Raw genomic sequence first — 22,130 nt, forward strand, 5'->3', positions numbered from 1 at the left:
TTTAAGGTAAATGTTGCGCCAAAGTACCTAAATATCTTTCTGTTTGCATGGAATTTGGTATAGCGTACTAAATTAAGACTAGAATGATGTGTGCTTAGTTTCGTGGAAATCGGCTCAGATTTAGATATAGCTCACATATATATATTTTCATCCGATTTAAGGTAAATGACGCACCAAAGGTCTTATATATCCTTCGATTTACACGAAATTTGGCATAGCATACGGAATTAAGTCTAGAATGATGTGTGTTTCGTGAATATCGGTTCAGATTTAGATATAGCTCACATATATACTTTCGTCCGATTTAAGGTAAATAGTGCACCAAAGTCCATTTATATCCTTTGATTTGTATGAAATTTGGCATAGCGTACTAAATTTCGTAAAAATCAGTTCAGATTTAGATATAGCTCCCATATATATTTTCGTCCGATTTTATGTAAATAGTGCACCAAAGTCCATTTATATCCTTAAACTTTCACGAAATTTGGCATAGCGTCTGAATTGAGTCTGAAGTGAGTTTCGGAAAAATCAGTTTAGAGTGCGATATAGGTCCCACATAAATGGTTCACCAAAGTCCTTATATATCCTTCGATTTCCACGAAATTTGGTATAGCGTACTGAATTAAGTCTAGAAAGATGTGTTTTCAATTTCATAAAAATCGGTTCAGATTTCGATATAGCTTTCCTTTATTTCTTTTTGTTGAAATTGGTGCAGATGCAGCCATAGCTTCCATATGTATTTCGAACGGATGTCTGATTGAAATTAAGTTTTTAACAGTGCGGTGTACCGAATAGCGTGTCTCAATTTTGCTATAAATCGAGTTCCATAAATGTGTCCCTTGGTACACAGACGACTCTAAATCTGCCCATATGAAATTAAATTTATCATAGGTTGCAGAAAGGCATGAGTATGTTCCTTCGTGGAACATGCACATGCAATTGTAATACATATGTACAATATGCCCAAAGTAGTTAAGTGTATCATATAGTCGACCCAGTCCGACTTTACTACTTTCCTTTCTGTTTTTTTTTTATTCCTGAAGGGGTTGAGGTTTTAGCAGCGTTTTCTTCAACAGAATTTTTGCATAGTCACTTCCGTTGAAAAATTCTCCATATTAAATTTTGGAGTTACGATCATACATGTTCAATCGAAAATATCGAGTAGTGTACTTAAATATAGTTTGTCAATTCGCCTTTCCAGACTTCGTTTGGTTTATAGAGGATTGTTTCACAAAAATCTCCACAAATATTCACGAGAACCCTAAACACCCAGGTGAGTTTGTAATTTTTAAACAAGTGAAAAAGCGTTAAGTTCGGCCAGGCCGAACTTTGGATACCCTCCACCATAGATATACTGACAGGTACTTGAAATGAAAATATAGGGAAAATACCAAAAAGTGGACCTAAACCACAATGCAAACTATAAAACAAATTTCAGAAATTTTTAATGGACAATTATACTCCCAGCTTTATGGATAATGAGGGGGCCAAATTTGTTTCAGAAAATTTTGATTTCATTCAATTTTTGGCCATCTTATTATTTCTTCCAAACTTATTTCAAGTTCGAAGATGGGGAATATCGGTCCACTCCTTCTGGTACCTTCCACACAGGGGCTAGGTCTAAATACGGGTTATAGTTCATATATAGTTCATTATCGAACCTTACGTTCCAGGTTTTTTATCTCGATATCCTCCGCAGGTGATATGATTACAACAGAATCTTTGAACCCAAAACGCGAAACAAATTGCATAACTATTTTAATATAAACCAGTAAGGAAAGTAGTAAAGTCGGACTGGGCCGACTATATGATACCCTTCACTTTAGTGAAGAATTTACATTAAATCGACAAAAATGTATTGGAGCTATATCTAAATCTCAACCGATTTTCACGAAACTTAGCACACATCATTCTGGACCCAATTCAGTACCCTATGCCAAATTTCGTGCAAATCCAAAGATATATAGGTACTTTGGAGACCCATATACCTTAAATCGGACGAAAATATATATCGGAGCTATAAATAAATCTGACCCGATTCCCTAGAAACTTGGCACACGTCTTTCTTGACCTAATTCAGTACTTTATGCCAAATTCCGTGCAAATCAAAAGATATATAGGGGCTTTGGTGCCTCATTTACCTTAAATCGGACGAAAATATATATGGGAGCTATATCTAAATCTGAACCGATTTTCACTACACTTAGCACAAATCATTCTATACTGAATTCAGTATGCTGTGCCAAATTTCGTGCAAATCAAAGGATATATAGGAACTTTGGTCCACCATTTACCTTATATCGGACGAAAATATATGGGAGCTATATCTAAATATGACCCGATTTTCAGGAAACTTAGCACACATAATTTTAGGCTCAATTAAGTACGTTATGCTAAAATTCGTGCAAATCGAAAGATATGTAGGGACTTTGGTGCACTATTTACATGAAATCGGACGAAACTATATATGGGAGCTATATCTAAATCTGATCCGATTTTCACGAAACTTGGCACACATCACTCTAGGCTCAATTCAGTACGCTAAACCAAATTTCGTGCAAATCGAATAATATTTAGGGATTTTTGTGCACCATTTACCTTAAATCGGACGATAATATATATGCGAGCTATATCTAAATCTGAACCGATTTTTCCCAATTTCTATAGGGTTCGACCTTGGGCCAAATAAGTGACCTATGCCAAATTTCATCCAATTCGGATCATAACCTTACATAAATGGGACCTGTACTTTGTTTACAATTTTACATCGACAGACAGACGGACGGACATGCATAAATCGACTCAGAAAGTGATTCTATGCATATTCTTAAAAGGAACCATGGGTATATCTCGATTATTTTTGCCTGTTACAAACATATGCACAAAGGCATAATACCCTGTACCACAGTGTGGTGAAGGGTATAAAAATTTACTAACAATTTATCAAAAATATTCTCCGGTGGATTGATTACCAGTCTGGTATGTCACGTTTTATTAGTGACAACTGTTTGGGGCACTTCTCTTCAGACCAAAAAAAAAACAATAAAAATGAATCAACAACATGCCGAAAAAATGCTCAATATTGTTAACGTTGTCAGCTTAACAGTGGCAACAGGATAATGGCTTATCATTTAAAGCAAAATAAAAAAACTAAGGAGCGTGGTAAAGGAGTTCGGTAAGACATCAACAACGACGACAGTCACATGTCTTCGTCGTTTGTGTATGTGTGTGCATTTTGCTCTGCCTTTTGTTATTCTCATTAATTCTTGACTTACGTTGTTCGTTCGTCCAAGCTTTTAAGCAAATGCTATTCGATAACCAAAAAATAAAATTAGGAATTGACGAAAACGCAGCATAAAGACAGACATAAAGTCAACGAGCCACAAACTTAACCTGGAACAGGGTATGACTAAGTGGGCGTATTTTAATCGTTGTCGGCCGTCTGCACACTCCTCGTTTTGACACTCGTTTGCAACGCCGTTTCGAAACACTTCAACCTTCGGCACCCAAGAAATGCAGCCGACACGAAAAAAAGGTCTCCCCTCTCTCATGGACACTGAGTGTCGTCAGTCACTTTCTCAAATGGCGACGACTCTTGTTCGTCCCTAGTAGCTGGGCTGAACACCTACTGCTATGCACTGGATGTACGAAAACGTTCATTGACCTATGTATAGCAGTGGAACAAAACAAAACAGGGCCTTGTGTGCCTTATTTGTATTTTGTTGTTTTTGTTCTTGTTGTCATTTATATTATATTTTATTTATATTTGTAGCTGTCGTTGTTGTTGTTGGGTTTTTTGTGCATTATGGCTTAGCATATCCGCAAGGAAAGTATACACAGAATATATTTATTTTGTCTGTAGGTTTTATGAGTCTTGCCAAAATAATAAAAAAAAACACCGAATGGTCACATGTTCGGAAAATGTTTTATTAAACGTATTAGTAGGGGAAATTGTTCCAGTTTTTTTCCTGTTCATGATTTAATCCTTTGGATAAAGGAAGTATACTGGAGGTATTAAATTTAGGGAAAATTGTTTCATCTGATTAGTCAAAGGGATTTGGCCATATAATCAAGTAGTTGTGTTCTGATATATTTTAATCGGACACTATCAATGTATGCTTTCATTTGGTATTTTAGGTTCTAATGGAGAACAAGTATTTAGTATAATCCTCAGTCTGGAACTTCCTAATAACGTGTTGGAATAACGAACAGTTCTGTTCCTCCTTTAATGTAGTTTTTCATTGCATGGACACTTCGGAAACACAAGAGTAATTGTTGTGAAGCCTCTCAATTTCCATCGTTTGACAGTTTATGGTTCAGTGGGTTATTTCACCCGTGTGACGTAGGGCATGATAGATACCAAGCAATGACTCCAATTGGCCCCTTATTCATCTCAATTGTGGATACTGACCTGCTCGCGGTGTCACCTGAGGCAGCTACTTTCATCACCCGTTTCCACGACAGATGGGGTCTACGATCCGAAACGACCCGAGTCTTACTCGGCCAATGTCTGTCACCTCAGCGCATTGTGTAAAAGAAATTGGGCTGCCACAACTACAATAACTTTCATCACCGGTTGAAATAGTGAGCTGATATGTGCCGCGAGTTCATTCATAAGAACTATAAAAAATTTGTTGAAGCTTCGGGTTAGTTGTCCACACCCGGGAAACCCCTCCTACTAAGAAAAAGCAAAGAAAAGGAAAACCATACACCCCTAATGTTGCTGACCCCCGAAAACATATAAAGGACCACTATATGCAAATCTGCACTTGGAATGTGCGCAGTTTTCGCTTTTTCGGATGTACTCAAGAAGTACAAAACCGATATTATTGCCTTACAGTAAATGCAATGGGAAGTGGCAAGCTTAAGTAAATCAAATGATTGACATTAACTTGGCTGTTGATTAATGGTTAACAAGAGAATCAAGATTTCGTCTCCAGATTCACTCCAGTAGATGAGCGAATTGCTATAATTTGTATAAAATCGAAGTTCTTCTACGCCCATGCGCCCATGTTCGGACGGAAGACAAAAATGAACAGACCAAATACATATTTTACGAGCGGATAGAAACAGGATATGACGACTGACCTGGCCACGACATTAAAATTATTCTAGGAGATTTTAATACAAAAATCGGAAGGGAAAATATTTTTCGCCCCCCTCCATGAATAAACATACGACAATGGTATGAGGCTGATAGACTTCGCGGCATCAAAAAACATTGTGGTTAGCAGCACCAAATTCAAGCATCTCGATATACGCGAGGCCACCTGGATTTCTCCCGATCAAACAATGAGAAATCAAATTAAGCATGTTGTGATATACGGAATGAATTCATTCAGTTTTTTAAACGTTCGATAGATCCTTGCAGCGAATATCGATTTGGACCATTTAGCAGCAAGGGTGCGATCTAATGTAACACGGAAACAGGATGTCGAAAAGCTACGTCGATGTCGAAAGGCCTACTTCGGTCAACTTACCAACCTGCTAGACGAATACACTTCTTGTCCCGATAATAATATAGAAACACAATGACAAAAAATTGTCCACTCCCTACAAACTGCAGCAAAAGCATTAATTGGGTACCGAAGACCACCATAAAGAAATCCATGGTACGGTCAGTAGTGTCGGTAAACAGTAGCGACACGCAATGCGCGAGTGAATTATCGGATCAAAAGAAAGAACAAGAAAAAAGTGTGTGTGAGGTGATCGAGATGTACAGGAGTCAGAATGAAGTCTGGAAATTTTACCACATTCTCCTGTAAACAAGAAGAGGAAGAAGGAAACCTGGCGTATCTGTCACATCGCACAAAATGAGCAATTAATAGGCTGAAGAATAACTCTAAAGCAGGTGCCGATGAATTACCTGCCGAACTATTCAATACCGGTGGTCAGACGCTAATTAGGAGCATGCACCAAACTGATTAGTACAATTTGGCTAAAGGAATGCTTTGGAACCTCAGCATTCTATGACGATATGTGCCAACTATAGAGAAATAGGCATCCTTCCCATTTCATATAAAGTGCTGTCCAGCGTGCTGTTTGAACGTCTGAAGCCAATAGTGAATTATATTGTTGGACCATAACAATGCGGCTTCAGACCTTGCAAATCCACTATAGACCAGATTTTCACACTGCGCCAAATACTGGAAGTGATCATCGAAAAGTACATCGACACATTCCACTTTTTCGTCGACTTCGAAGCCGCATTCGACTGCCCAATTCGCTGAGAGGTGTTTAAAGCTATGTCTGCGTTCGGCAGTCTTGCGAAATCAATACGGCAATGCAGGATAACTTTAACAGGCACAAGATCAACAGTTAAATATTGAAAGGACTTCTCGCAGCTCTTCTATACCGAACGTGGATTCAGACAAGGCAACAGTTTGTCGTGCGACCTTTTCCAGAAATGCCACTCTGTACACCAAACAGCATATATTACTCGCCTATGCGACATCGACATACTGGGTAGAAAATTTTAAGCGTAACAGCCACATATGAACGAATGTAGAAGGAGTCTGCCAAAATGGGAGAAGATCAAGCTGCAGGTATCAATGCGCACGACGTCCAGTAGACTTGGACCGACCGGGGAACTTGAAAACTACAGCTTCGATGTAGTGAACGATTTTGTATACCTCAGTGCCGCCATAAAAAAAACTAATAACATCAGCTTTAAAATCCGGAGTAGAATATTGTTGGCTAACAAACGCTACTATGGTTTGAGTAAGCAATTCAAAAACAAGGCCATCTCTCGCCTGACCAAACTCACACTCTGCAAGACACTGATACTACCCGTGATATTATATGGATGTGCTCTTTAAGTGTTTGAGAGAAAAATTCTCCGGAAGATCTATGTCGACGATGAATATCGCCGTCGAATGAACCATGAGTTGTCCAATTTTTTCTCGGATATCGACATAGTCGGACGTATCGAGCCGCAGCGACTACATTGGCTATGTCATGTTGTGAGAATGGATGAGAATGCTCAAAGGGCATATAAAAGCGAGCCAACTAATGGTTCACGCAGAATGAGAAGATCACGAAGTCGATGGAAAGATCAAGTGGAAGACAACATCTCGGATCATGGTCTTTCAAATTGGATAAGCTTCGCTGGAAATCTTTTTTAAGCTCGGCTTGTGGAACAAACGTTCTGTCACAAACAAACTAAGTATGTAAGGGTTATTTGACCTTATCTTACTGTAAATAAGGTTGGATCAAGATTTTCGATTAATTGCTGCTGATTCATTCATTCGGATTGATAGTTTAATGATCTAGACAACGTTTAGTTGGAGAATTATTATAAAATATAAAGGAAGCATAAGTTACTGTTTTCCTTCGGAAGATCCAAAATTCTTGTTCCCATTCTTCAACACCATCTGGTGCTGTGTCGTATAGTCGTAAATTTTTCAAACAATATGTTGTGATTCTTGCTCGTTTATCCACTGCCTTCATATCCTCCTTTTTCCCCTGCTCGACTTATAGTAAAATATCCAACACATCTGCTTAATAGTAAATATACGTTATCCTTCATATGTCCTTCAAGAAAACTATTCCTTCCGCCAAAAACAAAAACCCTATTACAGCCTTGGTTCATTGTGCTTTGGTGATGAAACTTCTTCTTCTTCGGTTTTATTTCTTTCTTGATTCCTTTGTACTCCAAATGAAGTTTCAAAGTCATTTCACAACAACAACAGCAGCACCAAGGACAATAAGAGCAACAAACAAAATCTCAATAAGATCCTAACAACAACAGCCTGCAACTTTGGATTTCCTTCGAAGGAGAAATAATTTTTTTTTTGTAAGAATTTGCAGTATTTCTGCGTTGCTTGTATAAAAATGCCTTTGGGTGTTAAAAGGGGAGACGCAAAAGAAAACAATGGAAAAAAAAAGAAAAAGACGTAGGAAAACTAAAACGACCATTGGAAATTGCATTGCCAGGGGTATGGGGAATGGTATATAAGACAAGAAAAAAATCTAGGAACATTATGTAGTTTTCACAAGGAAATAATACCCCGAGTTATGTGGACGAAATCGCATCGGAAAATATACATACACACCTACATATAGATGTATGTGAATCAAAAATGATAGGTATTTTGTGTTTCCTTTATTCCAAAACTTGTGAATAATTGATATATTTATTTCATTTTAAAGAAGTAACATTGCAGGTTTGGATGAGATGAAGTCCTACAATGTTAACACATTCGGTATGTTTACATTTGTTTCTGTTACTCCTCTTGAGGGCATTGGGCTTCCACAAAGCATCGAGATCTGAATCAATTAGTTGCTGTTGTTTTTTGCATCATCCCGTGTAGCATTATTATGTCTTAGTTCTTGGGTTATTGTTTGTCGTCTAGTGCTTCTTGGTCGACCTCGATTTCGTGTTCATTGGGGATTCGATTCAAACGCAATTCTGCTCTTGATAGGAACATGTTTTCTTAAGGTGTGGCCAGTAAAGTCGGATAGGGCCGGATATATGATACCACTCACCACTTTGAGTCTCCTAACAGACGTAGCCTTTTCGAAAGAACACCGACATGAAATTGAACGAAATATATATAAGAACTTTGGTGCACCATTTCAATTAAATCGGACGAAAATATATATGGGAGCTATATCTAAATCTGAACCGATTTTCACGAAACTTAGTACACATTATTGTAGACTCAATTCAGTACGCTATGCCAAATATCGTGAAAATCCAAAGATATATAGGGACTTTGGTGCACCATTTACCTTAAATGGGACGAAATTGTATATGGGAGCTATATCTAAATTTGAACCGATTTCTACGAAAATTAGCACACATCATTTTAGACTTAATGTAGTACGCTATGACAAATTTCGGGCAAATCGATATATATTTAGGGACTTTGGTGCACCACTTACCTTAAATCGGACGAAAATATATATGGGAGCTATATCTAAGTCTTAACCCATTTTCACGAAGCTTCACGAACGTCATTCTAGGCCTTATTCAATACGATATGCCATTTACCTTAAATCGGTCTAAGTTATATATAGGAGCTATATCTAAATTTAAATTGATAGCCCCATATAAAGGTGCCGCTGAATTGTTGGCATTTTGAAGGTTTCAACCGAAATGTAAGTCGATTCCTTGTGTGTCCTTATGTATGTATTCTATAATTTCAGTATAAAATCGGCCCAGTTGAATTTTTTATACCCTCCACCATAAGGATGACAATCAAAATATCTAAAATTAATGGGGTCTCCTGGGAAAAAACACCTTGAACATACTGAAAAACACGTGAGAAAAAGAGGATTGATATTCTCCAAATATCTAATAGTGGAGCTACCGTTATATGAGACTATAATAAATCGGAGATCAATACTAATATTTTTTGGTAGTGAGATTTGACAGCCAATTTCGGTTCAGAAACTTGTCCAAAATTTTGAAAATAGCGACTTGGGTAAATTAGAAGCTTAAAAAATATTGCCAATTCAAATACAGCCAATTTAGTTGGGGGGTACCGTTATATGGAGGCTACCCTGAAACTTGGATGAATTTTAATAATTTCTGATATGGATATGTGTTATTCAATGAGAAGCAAAATTTCCAAATAACAGTCGATTCGGTTGGAAAACATGTTAAAAATTCCCAAAAATACCGAATATTGGGAAGTATTTGGGGTACTCTGAAACTTGGGTAAATTTTAATAATTTTTGGTATGGTCTCAGAATAATTGCATTTCAGATGCATTATTGATGTCCAAGATATGTAGATCAGCTGTATATGCTCATTGTGGTGGGATCTTCTATTAGATAGGAATCGAACAAATATTTATCAATCGCAGACCAATTTATTTGCATTTGGGGATCCCGATGTCCCGGGTCAAAAATTCCTCTCAACAACACTTCCAAGACGCTCCATTGAGTGTTCGAGTATTTCATGTTGGTGCGTCGAATGACCTAACTAGGACCGAATGAGTTTCGCGGTTTATACTCCGTTTTTCACGGTAAAAACTTCTGGTGATCTTATATGCACTGGGATCATCCCTGTGACCTTTTACTATAGCCAAACTGTTAAGATTGGCGTTCCTATCGACAACTTTTCAGCGGTTCACCAACTATGAACATTTAATGGTTAGGACTTCTTTGAAGACACGCTTGGGTGCATATGATGCTACATATTCTATGTTTATCTCGAGATCTACAAGTTCTTCTCACTCTTTTGATAACCCGTCGTCCACCAAAATTCCAAATTGGGCCGAACATTTTCTACTCTCCATGGGTTATAAAATTCCTTAAATATGTGTTTCATCCCCCCGGAATACTAAATTATAGCCTCTTCCCCCAAATGTTGAGAAAATCTGCAAAATACCAAACTCACCACATGTTCACCTATAACATCACCTACATCTACAGTCCGCATTTATTCGATTATTTATTTAGTTTTTTTCCAGTGCGTTAACGTTCAATGACTTTTGCTGTTGCTGTACCATAAAACGTTAATTCTTTGACCCACAGAATCGCCAAATTCTAGTGATTTTTGCCTACACCAATAATAATCGGAAAGAATAAGACAACAACAACGACCTACGGCCAAACAGCGGTCACAACAGCTACATGAAAACCAACGGCGAAACTCAATTAATCAACCCATCGGGGGTTATAAATTTTGATTGCGTTGAAAACAACATTAAAAGCGATGATGAATAGAAGAAACAACAACACAACATACAGCGAAATTGCGAATCCAAATGTCTAAACCTATGAACGGTGTAAATTAGGTCAGACAAGAAATCTGTATTCTATGGAAGAAAAAAACGAGAAGAGAATAGCTGTTAATTCGGCCATTTACTTTTTGGTTTACCCTACACACCACACTACGCATGTTGAACGGGGTGAGTAAAAATACTTAAATTTTTTATTTATTTGAAATGAAGTCTCCTAGCCTTATTCGAACATAAACCAAAAGGGGAATCTACCGACTTAGCCAAAGGATGGAGCCCGGCTTGCTTGGGGAGTCGATACTCATTGCTTTTGGTAAGGAAGCTACCAGATCATCTAAATGCCAAAAAAAGTGTTATTGTCATATAGGGGAAACGCATATATGCATATTTCTGATACATATATGAATGTATCAACAAAAATGGGTGTATTGTTTTCATTTTCTCCTTGCGTATTTTCAAACCTAATGGTCTGTTATTTCCGTCTTGCTGAAAAAAATCAATACAGATTCATGTTTTGACTGTGGTATTTTCCAAAGAAAGCATAATGTTTTTAAGTGCATTTTCTAATAGAAAACGAAGGTAAATTGTAATTCCTGTGATTTGGAGAAGGAAACAAATCGAGGGATCCTAATTTTGTATTCCTTATTTCGTTCCTTCACCATAAGGAGGCGTGTATCTCAAATGTCTAATTCCGTTCACTACACCTCGAAATATTCACCTAAAACCCCATGTATTCTTCATCAGAATGCAACTTGATTTAGACATGTCCGCATGTTTGTCCGTCGGTCGAAATCTCTGAAATAGCTCTGGGATATTTGATATTTCATATATCGGTCTACGTTTTGGTATAGCCCCCATATAACGATCGCCTCAATATTCGGTATTTTAGGGTGTTGGGCAGGTGTTTGATGTAGTTTCGAATTGTATAGCGAATTTCAATACCAAAAATTATTATTATTGACCCATGTATCGGCATAGTCCCAAAATAAAAGTACGTCCAGAGACGTACGCAGGTGGGGAATATTTGGCCCGGGCAAGGCAGATTTTATTATTAACAAAATTAATGTGCTTAATTTTTGTTTTAAATATACACCATAGTATGGAGGGTATATTAAGTTTGTTTTCCGTTCGGAGCTTATCGAAATAATCATTTCCGACCCTATAAATGTCCGTCTGTATGTTGTAATCGCTATAGCCTCTAGGCGTATTGAGATCGATAGCCAAAATGTTGCGTAAAGTTGTGTTTTGTCTGCAGCCCCTTATATGGGGCTATGCCCCTTCAGCACGTTTTCAATCGAATTTCCTGAAATTCAGTACATTGGTTTCTTATTGGGTTTGGTACCCATTAAAAATGATAAATATAGGTAATTTTTTTATTGGGTAGTCCCGCACAGTTTTCAGTATTTTGGGGTTTTGAGCGCCTTTTTCGACCGAATTCGCTGTAATTTAGTACTGTGAGCTAATATTGGGTAGCAAATTTCTCCTCTAAAAATTATAAATATATGCCCATTTTTTCGATTGTCTCCAAATAAGTGCACCCCCAATTATTTGTATTTTGGAGTTTTTAAAAATTTGGTGCGTTGGTTCATATTCTGTACTAAATCTCTCCACTATATATTATAAACTTTGGTAATTTTTTTTCGGTTAGCCCACAAATAATGGTACCCCTAAATTCTCGAATTCGTTTAATTTGATATTGTTAGTAATATTTGGTAACAAATCTCCCTCCCTCAAAAATTATTAATATTTGTCCCCTTTTGGGGGGGAAGCCTCGTATAAACCTCTTTTTATACCCTACACAACTATGTTGTCAGGGTATTATAGCTTTGTGCCGCCCCAAGAGTTTGTAACGCCGCGAAATATTTATCCTAGACCCACCTTTACGTATACAGATCGTGATATCTCCACTAGCTAAGTCGATGTAGACATGTGTGTTCGTCTGTCTGTCTGTCCATTATAATTTGTAAACACGATACAGGCCACAGTCATGACCTTGTTTTTGGTAAAGATCGGTTAATATTTAGGGGATGAAATGGATAAAAAACTTTATTTTTGACTGGTCGCTCCAGAGGCCGCAATTAAGACCCAAACTTCGTGAATGTTTACATCAAGAAGGGGATCTAGCCAAAGAATAAGCACGTTTTTTGATAAGGATTGGTTAATATTTAGCTGGTCAAATGGGCCCTTACTTTTGTGTGAAAATGACAACATTTTGTATTCTACAGCATATATATTTACTGATGAAGGACATATTCCCGCTATTTTGATTGAAAAACGCAACAAAAATCCTCATTTTGGGGGGTACAATATTATTATATTAAAACGTGGGTCAATATTAAAAATATTTTAGTACTGAAATTTGCTATACAATTGGTTTGATTTAATTTAATAAGCCCATATCCTTAATTTTTTTCAATTCCAATGAAATTAAACCCATAACAATATATTCAGTCAATATATTCCAAAAAAATAAACCATGCAATAAGTTTCACTATGATTATAGATATTTGTTGATTTTGTGGCTCATAACCATAATATGTGTAAGTCTTGCCATTTGGGGGCCAAGTCCATTCTGGCACTCTGGCAACAAATGAATATTTGCCATATCTAGCCTAACTTTGGCGTGTTTTAATGCACTTTTGTCGCGTCTTTATTATGGAAATTGGAAAGGAAGAGCCAATGATTACAACATCAAAGCTGCCAACAATAGATAGATACCAAATGGCAAAAAAAGAGTACTTGAAAATTGAGGCGAGGTTTAATTAGCTAAACAACAACATGCCATTTCAATGAGACAAAAAAGAGAACACAAAAAAATGAACGAACAAATTAGCAGAATGTGTTAGAATGACAAAGGGTCAATTATATTGGTATTGCAGAAAATTTAAAAAGTTGACAATTATATTCAAAATAAAATGTTAGATATATTGTAATTTTTATACGGAGGAATTTAAAGCCTCTTGTCCGGCAACCTCACATAGCAGGTTCTTCGTGATGTAACGATATCTGAATTCATTGTTGCTACAAATAGTTCGATGAAAGATTGTGCTGAAAGAGGGTATATACAAAATTGAATTATGTTAAGTTCATCACTGTAATAATCCTTCAAGTAATGCAACCAAATCGATCTAATGTTTTGGAAAGTATAGAAACGATTTTCAGTCGAGTTGGCTGTAATTAGTATTTTAGGTATATATACAGGGTAAAATTAAAAAAAAAAAAAATGCAACCGACTTGAGGCATAAAATTATTATTCCAGTCATTACTTTGTTTACAAGCGTACATAAGCATTTTGGTGAGAATTTTCCAGAAAAAAATATTCGTGATGGAATTTAAGCGTCATAGTAGGATTTCTCTATATTTGGCTGGAAAACCACAAGTGGCTATCGTTAGAGCACTCCAGCATTTAAATGTGAATAAATATTTTGGGTCTCGTACCATCGCTCCTTACCGTGATACTGGTAGCGTAGCCCCCACGTCAAGAAAGTGGACGGAAGAAAACAGTAACATCAGCAGAAATGGTTCGAAAAGTAAAGAAGCGACTTGATCGAAAATAGGCCGAAAAATAGCTCGTGAGCTGAATATATCGCAATATTCCATTCGGCAAATCTTGAAAAATGAGCTCGGGGTAAAGGCGTTGAAATTCCTAAAAGTGCAAGAACTTACAATGCAACAGGAAGAAAATAGGCTCAAAAGAGCTGCCAAATTGGTTTTCTCCGATGAGAAAACATTCGTTGTCCAGCAATTTGTAAACACACAAAATGATCGTGTGTACTTGCCAAAGAGGTCAGCTGAAAATGTGCACCTTCGTTGGCCACAGAACTCAAGGGCCGTCCATGGCGATGGTGGGCCGCCATAACAGCCGATGGTCGCTCTCAGCTTGTATTAATCGACCGTGGAATCAGAATAAATATCAAATATTATAGCGAAAATATTCTAGACGGTGTACCCAAGAATGTCCATAAAATGAGGTTCCTCGCTTCATTTCCAGCGCAAAATGACCACCACAATCTCCGGATACCAATCCGTTGGACTATTGTGTCTGGAGTATTTTGGAAAGCAAGGTTGGCACTAAAAAATACCAAATTGTCGATCACCTCAAGCAGGCTCTTCGCCGGGAATGGGCCAAAAATACCACAGAACAACATTCGGGCATCATATGACGCTTTCATTGGCCGTTTGAAGACCATAATTTGTACCAAAGGTGACCAATTCTAAGAAATCTAAACTTATTCTAAAATTTGATGCTTTTTCCGACATTTTTGCGTTTATTCAATAGAATTAAAAAAAATTATAAATTTTGACGTTATGACTTTGTTGCAGTTTTTTTATCTCACTCTATAGGTATGTGCGTATAGGTATTTAGGTATATATGGGTCCACGTTTTTGTGTAAGTTTCCATATAACGCTACCCCTCAATATTCGGTATTTTGAGGATTTTGGACACGTTTCCAACCGAACTGACTGTAATTTATTTCGGATTCTCATTGTATAGCACATCTCCGTACAAAAAACATTTAATATTGACCCAAGATTCAGGTTAGCCCCAATATAGTGGTACCCGCCAATATTGGGTAGTCTGGGGATTTTCAATTTTTCCAATGGAACTGGCTGTTATTTGGTATTTTAGATTCTCATTGAATAACACACATCCCTACCAAAAACCAGTGAGCGGAGCAGTATAGTCGGACGGGGCCGACCATACGATACCCTACACAACTACCACGGAACACAAATTTTTTGCGGATGTATATTCCGAGCCTGGGCAATATTTCGTGATATTTGCACCCGATTGCCCGTTTAGAAGTAAACAGCAAATCTTCCTCACACTGACATATTATTTCGAATATTACGAGTATTCAGTACAGCTATTGTCCAGATTCTCTTCACCGTGGGTTGTGTTCTGATGTTCGGCTTTCATTTACGGTCTATAGATCGTTTCGAAAATAACACAAAAATTTAAGTTTTCGGTCCACTTTATTCCAAAATTATTATCTGATCATCACTGAAAATTATAGGCGTTGTCCTTGACCATAACTGGAAACTCAAAAAAAAAAAAAAATTTCAAATCGATCAGCCCTATAGTTCCGCTCTCTAGAGTGATAATGGGTTACTAAATGATATACGAATACGGAGATACCTGTAAATATTTAGGAGTAACTCCCACATCCGAGCACATACAACAATATAATTGGTATTAATTTAAAGGTCAACCACTCCTCTTGGACATAATATAAACTTCTCGGGTCTATGTCCTTCAGGGGTAAATATATATGCTATAGAATATAAATTTTGTCATTTTTCACACAAAAGTCAGGGTCCATTTGACCCGCTAAATATTGACCGATCTTTATGAAAACAGACATGCTTATTCTTTGGCCTGATCCCCTTCTCCATGGAAAACTTCACGATGTTCGGGCTATTATTGCGGCCTCTGGAGCGACCAGAAAAACCGACAAAAATTTAGTATTTGGTCCATTTCATCCCCTAAATATTAACCGATCTTTCCCAAAAACAATAGGGGTCTTCAATGGCCAGAACCCATCCTACATGCAAAATTTCGTGAAGATTGGTCCATAACTGTGGCCTGTATCGTGTTTACAAATTATAATGGACAGACGGACGGACGGACACACATGTCTAGATCGACTCAGCTAGTCGATATATGACGATCGGTATACTTAAAGGTGGGTCTAGGACCAATATTTCGCGGCGTTACAAACTTTTGGGTTTGCACAAAGCTATAATACCCTGACAACATAGTTGTGTAGGGTATAAAAATTTAATATTGACCCAAGTTTCAGAGTAGCCTCCATATAACGGTGCCCCCCAATATTCGGTATTTTGGGGGTTTTGAACACGTATTCCAAACGGCCTGGCTGTTATTTGCTATTTTGGGTTCTCATTGAATAATAAATATCCGAACCAAAAATTATTAATATTGACCTAAATTTCAGGGTAGCCCCCATATAGCGGTACCGACTATATTCGGTATTTTTGGCAGTTATTCCAATGGAACTGACTATTCTTTGGTATTTTGGGTTATCATTGAATAACACATATGCGTACCAAAAATTATTAAAATTGACCCAAGTTTCAGGGTAGCCCCCCATATAACGGTACTCCCCAATATTCGGTATTTTGGGGATTTGTGACACTTTTTTCAACGGACCTGACTGTTATTTTGTGTTTTGCGTTATCATTGAATAACACACATCCGCACAAAAAATAATTAATATTGACCCAAGATTCAGGGTAGCCTCCATATAACAGTACTCCCCAATATTCGGTATTTTTCGGTTTTGGGCACGTTTTATAACCGAACGGGCTGTTATTTTGTACTTTAGGTTCGCATTGAATAATACACATCCGTACCAAAAATAATTAATATTGACCCAAGTTTCAGGGTGACGGAGTCCCCCAATATTCGGTATTTTGGACACGTTTTCCAACCGAACTGACTGTAATTTGATATTTTGGATTCTCATCGAATAACACACATCCGTACCAAAAATATGCAATAGTATATTTTTTGTAAATCGAACACTGAACACCCTACAAACGTGACAATAAAAAGAAAAACCAAAGTAGAAAAAATACAGATTTCTTGGAAATGACCAATGTCTTTGAAAAAAAGACAAAACGAAAAGAAGCAACAGTTTCAAATTGAAATTCCTTTGAAAGTAAAGGAAAAACTTTCCACAAAATAAAAACTCAAACAAACTGTGAAACAAACACGACGAGGAAATGGAGAAAACAGCACAAATAACTCCATTGTGGCCTGTCTAATGGTCATTTACCAAGGCTGGCCTGGCCGGTTCGGCTTGCTGGCGGCAGCACTCATTGCAATTTTCAAAACAGTTACAAATCAATGGACAAACTATATCGTATTGTGAAATTTTAGCAAAAGCATTTAATTTCCATTTAAATTAAAACCACAAATTCACACACACTCACACACACAGAACTCAGACAAAGTAAGAGCTCTGCCGCACACAATGGATCTTTAGACATCTTATCCATTATATGGGAAATTTTGCTTGACTTTTGATGTGTTTAGAAAAATTTTAGCCTCTAATTTAACGCAAGACTGAATGATTTTTTTTGTTTTTCTTTTGCTTGTCCTCTGCCAAAATTCAATGAGGCCGAAATGCAAAGGCGGTGATCGGCGGCAGGCAGGCAGGGCAGTGCATAACAAGGACAATAAGCAAGCGTTGCGATAACTGCAAATCCTTTTGGCATCTTTGAATTTGGCATAGATACACTGGCTCGGATATTCTTGTTTTCATTTCGTAGCATCATCATCATGAACGTCGTCATCAAATTTGCCGCACCGCATCATTTAGTTATTCTAAAGAGACCCTTGCCGGCAGAGACAAAGGACGAACGGCTAGACACATGCCAAGAAACAATGAACCGAAAGAAAGTCACAAACATTTCACATTAAGTTGATGTTAAACGAATTGTGGGGGATATTTCTCAGTTTGGCATTTTGTGAGTGTGCGTGTATGTGTGCTTGTTGTTTTTGTTGTTCGCCTGCTGAGTGCTACAGCTTCTCAAAATTATAGCACACATTTTGTGCTATGCTAAGCAAATCTTAAAATCCTTTTATTCTGTCAAGTACAATTGCATTTTGCATCAAGAATGCATAGTTTTGGTTTTAAGGTACCTTTCTATTTTGTGGTATTGTTCAGTGAAGTATTTTTTTGGTTTCAAAATATTTTCCATTTAAATACTGCCTAATTTCAAAATTTTAACGATTTAATTCTATAGAAGTTTGTAGGGAACCTATAAAGTTTTTCTAACAATGCAATGGCTACAAATTGAATATATGTAGCTTCTCCGAACATTGATCTATATTTTAATGTAAGGATTTAAGGTAAATAGTGCACCAAAGTACCTAAACATCTTTCGATTTGCACGAAATTTGGCACAGCGTACTGAATTAAGCCTAGAATGATGTGTGCTAAGTTTCATGAAAATCGGTTCAGATTCATATATAGCTCGCATATATATTTTCATCCGATTTAAGGTAAAGGGTGCACCAATGTCCGTAAATATCTTTCGATTTGCACGAAATTTGGTATAGCGTACTGAACATAGTCTAGAATGATGTGTGCTAAGTTTCGTGAAAATCGGTTCCGATTTAGATATAGCTCCCATATATATTTTCGTCCGATTTAAGGAATATGGTGTACCAAAGTCCCTATTTATCTTTCGATTTCCACGAAATTTGGTACAGCGTACTGAATAAAGTCTACAATGATGTGTGTGAAGTTTCGTGAAAATCGGTTAAGATTTAGATATAGCCCCAATATATATTTTCGTCCGATTTTAGGTAAATGGTGCACCAGAGTCTCTATATATCTTTCGTAATGAACTTAGTACAACCTATAAGTTACATATAAATGCTGCACCGAATTACCCAGGTGGGTCCGATTGGCACAAAATTTTGCTCAAACTTATAGAAGTTATTATAAGATAACGTGTGGCAAGTTTTGTTGAAATTAGTTCAGATTTAGATATAGTTACTGTATATAGTTTCGTCAGATTTTAAGTTAAATGTGCACCAAAGACCCAATGTTATATGGTTTATAAAACCTAGCATGTGGAAAGTTTTATTGAAATCGGTTCAATTAGAGCTACCATGTTTTCTCCCGATTTTAACTAAATAATGCACCAAGAACTCAAAATGTGGCCCATATTCTGTGACAAGATTTCGATATAGCTTTTATAAATATTTTCGTCCGATTTGAAGTAAATGGTGCACCAAACTCCTCATGTTTATCAGATATGTATCCAAATAATCAAAGGGTATCCGACTGATATATGCTTTAAATTGATTTACGTAATTTTGTCCCATTGTCACAAGCAACTCTATATCTGACCCAAATGAAAAATTTACTGATCCTTCAATTTCATTTTACTCATCCTTAAAGAATGCGACGTCTGTTAAAATTCATCTGTTGAATATACCCAAAGTGGTGAAGGCTATCATATAGTCGGCTCCGTCCGACTTTACTACTTTCCTTACTGGTTTTAAAAATGTACTTAGTATGACACGCATCGATGTAGGACAATGAAAAATCACATTGGAATAAACACGTGAACATTTTCGTGCGATTATATTCGCAGCTATCGATGCATAGACGGTCAGAATCCTTTTTTCCTGTTCAACTTAATTTTTTTTATATATTTTTCATTTTAATGGTTCATTCCCTTATTTATAGCCAATTCGGTTGAAAAACGTGCTCAAAATCCATAGAATACCAAATACTGGGGGTACCGTTACATCGGAGATAACCTGAATCTGGGGTCAGTCTTAATAATTTTTGGTACGGACATGTGATACATATTGAGAACCCAAAATACCAAATTACAGTCAAACATGTCCATGGTTGAAAATCATGTCCAAAATACCAAAAATATCGAATATATGTACCATTATATGGTGGCTGCACCAAAACGTGGACCGATATATCCCATTTGCAATACCAAAATTTCAGAGCTATATCTTAAGTATTGCGAACTCTATAGAGATTTCCGGTGATTATTTCGAGGTGTTTCAAACGGAATGACAAAATTAATATACACTCCATCTCATGGTGGACGCTGTAATAAGAAAAATCTTCACCGACTGGATTTATCCTAGTTCAATTGAAAAACAAAATTAAATTTTTGAACCCCAGAATGCGGGGTGTCGCCTAAAAAATATTTACATAATTTTGACCTATTGTAAAAAAACGGCTCAAAATCTGTCCGAATGAAATGAAATTTAGCATAGGTTGCGGAAGGACATGTTTTTGGATTGATATAACTCGTTTCATACATAGATATAGATTCAATTTTATCTCAGTTTGGCCACAACGCCAACAGTGTCCCTAATTTCAAATTTTAAGATTCCAGCTCTAGCGGTTCATTCAGAACTCAAATTATACAAAATTTAGTACAATTTAGTACCCATAAGTATGCATTTCCAAAATTACATTCATTCTCCATTCCTAACTCCAACAGTAAACTTATTTCATAATTTCTAGGTTAAAATTGTACCAAATATAGTACACAATAGTATGAATTTTCAAAACTTTTTACAAATCCCAATACTACACCCCAACAGTGATCCTAATGTCAAATTTCAAGATTCCAGCTCCATCCGTTCAACAATATCCACATTTGGTACCATTTAGCACAAATTTCGTAACTTCATACATCGGTTGACCCAAAATTTAAATTGTACCAAATGTTGTTCACATTAGTAGGAATTTCCGGTGATCCAAAATCCTAATGTCAAGATTCCAGCTGTATCGGTTCACCCAATTCCAAATTTGGCACCATATAGTACACATTAGTACGAATTTTCAAAATTACATATCCCAACAAATTTTAGGATCCCAGTTCTATTGTTTTACCCAAATCCAAATTGTACTAAATTATAGTACGATTTAGTACCTTTCGTACACATAAGTAAAAAATTTTCTTAACTACGAACATATTTCAATCCTACACTTCGGCGGTAATGTTAATTTCAAATTTCAGCTTTCTAGCTCCATTTATACCTCAAATTAAAAATTGTGCTAAATATAGCACTATATAGTACTTTTCATATAAACTCTTTCAAAACCACCTCCTTATATCGACCCAACTTTTAAGGCTGAATTCGCATTCCAAATATATAGCTCTATATTAGCTCTATCCATTCACATGCTATGAAATTGTACAAAATTTAGTATATTTTAGTACTTTTCGGATACTTATAGTTCGAATGTCACAAAAAATCCATTTGCTACATCTATTCTACACCCCATCAGTGAACCTCATTTCAGATTTACCGGTTTGCCAAATACAAATTGTACTATATTTAGTACATTTTAGCACTTTCCGCGCCATTTTTTACAATGAAAGTCGTATTTCTAATTCTTCCATTGTAAAAAATTGCGGATGCGTCTTTTTTGAACACCTGTTTCTATATGTTCATAACAGAGATGGAAGTTTCCAAAACACTTAGCTTTTTCTGTTTATATCGCGTTTTTTTTTGTGCAAAGCTAAGAACTTTCCGAACTGTCCTCGTATAAATATACGATGTCTCATTTTTATTAGAGTTCTTATTGTTAATCAATCGAGCATTGTGCATTATTCTCATATTACCCACCTGCCCACCAACAGCAACAAAATTCGTTGAACTCAAATATCTCTCTGGTGGATTCAGCCACCAGTCAGTCAATAGGTTTACGGCGATTGACTCACAAAAGACGTGACAATACGTTGATTTCTGTGTTGTTGCTGTTATTTTTGACTGTTACGCATAACATTGAGAGATGATTAGCTGTACCGTTTTATCAAAAGAGGTGAGAACTTTTAAGTAAACAATAAAAATAAACTCTTTTTTTTGTGGTTGGCGATCGTTTAGAAAACTGTAAATTACCAATGGAACACATAACA

At 36.7% G+C, this 22,130-nt stretch overlaps 1 long non-coding RNA gene across 1 annotated transcript in view; it reads right to left on the reverse strand.

Annotated features, from left to right (window-relative positions):
- LOC133331417 (uncharacterized) overlaps positions 1–14,988 on the reverse strand; it is a 60,739-nt gene extending 45,751 nt beyond the window's left edge. The window contains exon 1 of the long non-coding RNA XR_009754383.1: positions 14,641–14,988. This is a non-coding gene — a long non-coding RNA (uncharacterized LOC133331417). The remainder of the gene's footprint in view (positions 1–14,640) is intronic.
- Between the last annotated feature and the right edge of the window lie 7,142 nt (positions 14,989–22,130).

The sequence above is a fragment of the Musca vetustissima genome, unplaced genomic scaffold (assembly GCF_032173495.1).
Source record: "Musca vetustissima isolate MV318-11 ecotype Yass unplaced genomic scaffold, APGP_CSIRO_Mvet_v1 utg5799, whole genome shotgun sequence".
In the NCBI taxonomy this organism is placed as follows: domain Eukaryota; kingdom Metazoa; phylum Arthropoda; class Insecta; order Diptera; family Muscidae; genus Musca; species Musca vetustissima.